Consider the following 4,502-nt stretch of genomic DNA (forward strand, 5'->3'; position numbering starts at 1 on the left):
TAGAAACACACAAACATCCTACATATGCAATGGCAACAGCACAACAAGGAACCAAAGAGGAGGAAACATGGCACAAAATGATATGGGAACATTGAACAAAATAGCCTTAATGAGGAAGGATTTTTGCAAAACATGGATTATAGAGTAACAAGTGCATGATGTATACATGTTGCTAGAGAGCCCTTTCCCAAAAGAAGACACTCAAAAGTGGAATCGCTTCACATGGATCTATGTGGACTAATGGTGGCCAATCCATCTCTAGGAGGAGAAAAATACTTGTAAAGCATTCACCATACCAATAAGGCCACAAAGATTATGCATTTAAATAATTCCAAAGGTTCAAGATAATTTATGAGGTAACATAGGAAGAAGGATAATTAAAATCAAGTCTGATAAGGGAGGAAAATTCAGGTCAAAACACTTCAAGACTTACGCTGAGCCACAAAATAAGCAAGAGTTTATTGCACAATTGAATGGAGTGATAGAGAGAAGAAACAAAAGGATAATGGAAGCATTAAGGTACTACGATTTTTCTAGCTGACCCTATAGTGAGGTAACTTGCTATGCAACTTACTAGATCAATCAGGCCCCAAGCAAAGAGATTCTCATGATATTCTTAGAAGATCACAAAAACTAGATGTGAATCACCTCAAGGTGTTTGGATGTCAATCCTTTATGTAGCCATTTATATGGTAGTGATGTATGGGTTGCAACACTTAACTAACCCTACTGTGAGGTAACTTGCTATGCAAATTACTTGATTAGCCAAGCCCTAAGCAAAGTAGTTCTTGCGATATCCCTAGAAGAGCACATATACTAGTTGTGAGTCACCTCAAGGTGTTTGGATATCAATCCTTTATGTAGCCATTTATATGGTAGTGATGTGTGGTTCGCCGAACTTTTCCCTCCTTTTAGGAAGGTTTTTCCCTGGGCTAATGTGTGTTTATTGGATACAAGTGTTATAACCCTGCTACATGTGAGTTGAGGGTAAGCAGCGATGTTTTTTTTTATGAGATGAGCAGCTAGTATACTGCTAAAAAAGAAGCTATTGGGGCTGATGTGAGTGGAAATGTGGTTGCACAGAATACAAGTCAGCAATCACAGTCTTTGAGTGGACCAGGAGAGTCCTCATCTAGTGGTTTAGTTGATAGACCATGGAGTGGCAGGCTGCGTCATAATACCAGTCCTGCAAATGTGATTAGTACATCACATAAAGGCAAAGAGAAAGTGGTTGAGCCCCTTAGTATGCCTGACATTTCTGCAGGGCATTCTCATGTTGATGGTGGAGAGTCTAGTGGCTCAGAGATGAGCCTTGATGAGGATCTTGGGATACCAGCTATATGAGAACACCTGGTGTAAAGAAGGCTAAGAAAGCTATAGATGAGGAGATGGATGCATTATATGGAAATGAGACTTGGGATTTAGTGCAATTGTGACCTGAAGGCAAGAAAGCCATTGGATGCAAGTGGGTGTACAAAGTAAAACATAACAGTGATGGAAGCATAAGCAGGTACAAGGCTAGATTGGTAGCCAAAGGATATGCATAGACATATGGCATTGATTATGAGGAAACTTTCAGCCCAGTTGTTGCCAAGATGGCAACAGTGAGAGTTGTGATGCACATGCACACGCATTGGTGGAACTTTTTGTTAAAAAGGAGCATTATTTCTCATATTCTCATGTAAAACTACCAAGCAAGCATGGAATGTGTGTTGCGCGTTACCAATTGTGTAATGAGGCATGAGTGGCCGACTTGCACAAGCAGTTAGAATTCGAGCATATCAATGAGGCAAAGTTAATGGGTGAGTTTCTCACAAGGATCAAAGATCTCAGAGAGTAGCTTGCATGTATTAATGAGGCCTATTCGGATAGTTCATTGATGTTTACTATTCTCTCAGCTTTATCAGATTCATACCAATGTTTTGCATCAACACTTAAGCTCATGATTAAGGGTAATCCCAATGCCCCTATGTTTGATGAGTTGGTTGCAGTTGCTAGTCAAAATGGTAAAGGCAAAGCCTTCTCTAAAGGTGGCTACAAGCCAAAGGTAGACTCATCCCAATATTCATGCAACTATTGTCGAAAGCCAAGCCATTATATCAATGAATTTACAAAAAGGCTAGAGAAGAAAGTTCAAGTATGGATGTGGCTCATGCATCAACACAAAAAGGAGGAGAAGCAAGATTCAAGTATGGATGTGGCTGATGCATGAGTGCACAAAGTGCTGAGAAAGGAGGAGTTAGCAAACTATACACATGATGATTGATTAAGCACTACTGTTATGACCCTTATGTCCATAATGCATGCATGAAGATTTATTATGCACTACAGGTATGACCCTTATGTCCATGATGCATGTCATGCATGTTAGTGATAGATCAGCATGTCTAGTATTTTGATAGTGGTGCTACCAAGACATTTCTTCTCAATGTGATTTGTTTTTATCCCTTTGCTCGTGTCCATGAGAGTAGCATGCATAATGGTTAGCTATCTAGAATTGTTATTAGGATATCAACTTTAGAATATCCCCAAATATAATAGTTATTCATCTTCAAGGATGTCCGATTTCATGAATTTGCCTTCTTCTTTATCGACGAGAACTTGTCGACCCTGCAAGATTCAACGACCCAAGCACATTAAGTCTTTGTTATGAAACCAAAATGGAGTTGTCTAGGATAAGAACATGATTTAATTATGGAGGTACATCCATTGTCAATAAAGACTAAACAACACATCCACCATGCGACCTTAATGAATGAGGCAACCATCTACCATACTAAGTAATCCTAAATACCTGTGCATGGCTAGTGTTGAAAATAAACAAAAGAAGATAAAACCAAAATCAATAGAAGAAGCCAGACAATCAAGTGAATGGATCTAATGGAGCTTATGGAAGTCACTTGCAAATAGCAAAACGTGGCCAATGGAACTGTTTTCGAAGGCAATAGAATGCAAGTGGGTAGTTAAAGGGATGTGGATGGAAAGATTATCAAATAGAAGTAGCCAAGTGTTATAGGAAAGTTCAAGGAGTGGATCACACACAAACATTTGCCACCATCATGGCCACCATAACCACAATCATCAGTCATGCAAACACACTAGGTAAGTCATCCACCAAATGGACGTGTGGGTATCTTTCTTACATGTGGAAGTAGAAGAAAATATTTTTATGGACCAAGATACCAAAATTCACTTGGCCTATCATGCAAATTGCACAAATCCATTTATGGGCTAAAACATGCATCCAAGATCTGGTATATATGATTGCATGATTATTTCTTCATGCAAAATGGTTTTCCATTGTTGTGCCTCAAATACCAATATGTTTGTCAACTCAAACATTCAACAAGAGTGGTCATAGTTGTTTATGTCGATAACCTAATTCTAATGCACCTAGCACCACAACTTTACAATCATATTCAAAACAACCCCAGATGTCCCACTTAGGCCAAATAGCACATTGCATGAGCATCACACATAACATAGCGGATCACATGCTAACTATTAGAGCAAGGTTAGAAAAGTTAAATATGTCTGATTTCAATCCCGTATCCACACCTCTAGAGTAGTAGGAATCCACCTCATAGTCGTGACACATTGATGCCACCACTAGTAGGATGCTTGATATATGTAAGCATATGACCACAAGACCAAATATCACTATAGCAGTGAGTTAATTCAATTGTTTACTAGTCACCAACGTACTTGATTTTTGGCGGAACCCTTGACCTTAAAAAATGATGGGTTTGGTAAAATATAGCGAGTTTTTTTAATTTTAGTGCAAATTTTGACAGACATTTTAAAAATTTGTAAGTATTTTACGGCCAAAATGGTAAAAATATGGAGGACACCCATCAAAAAGCAACTATGGTCACCAATACATCTAGAAAAACCAAATAAGTGTGATTGGATAGTGCTCAAATGAGTACTTGAGTTACAAGTACCTCAAAGGTACTATACATGTGGGGTTACACGAGGGACAATTGACCAGTGCTCAAAAAAATACTTTTTTCAACCCTTAAAATTAAAGGTAATGCTAAAACCTAACTAGGATTTAGACCTAAAAATCTCTAAAAAATGATACTAATTCCAAGATTTATAACTAAAACATTTAAATTACATCTTTAAAATTAAATACAATGTCGAATTCCAACCGAGATTTTTTAAATTTCAGCCAAAAAAACTACACTACAAACTGAGTATACTATGTTATAAAAATACATTAACTAGAAGAATCTTGGATGATACATCAATGATCATAAGTATATTTTTGAAATTCTCTCTAGAGTCTGTACCATGCCATAAAGAGATTTTATTAATAGGAATATTAATGTTAAGTTTTGCTATTAACTCACAACGTTTATACTTAAGGTTCATTTTAAAATGGTTATTTAACAGTAATCTAAATTTGTTTTTTCACAAAGGCTCAAAGCAAATTTTAATCTTTCCTCCAACCGTCTCGCTCCAAAACATAGCATCCATCTCTCTCTCTGTGTGTGTGT

Source organism: Cibotium barometz, chromosome 33 (assembly GCF_041138505.1).
Source record: "Cibotium barometz isolate CiBa-2024 chromosome 33, ASM4113850v1, whole genome shotgun sequence".
Taxonomy (NCBI): Eukaryota; Viridiplantae; Streptophyta; class Polypodiopsida; order Cyatheales; family Cibotiaceae; genus Cibotium; species Cibotium barometz.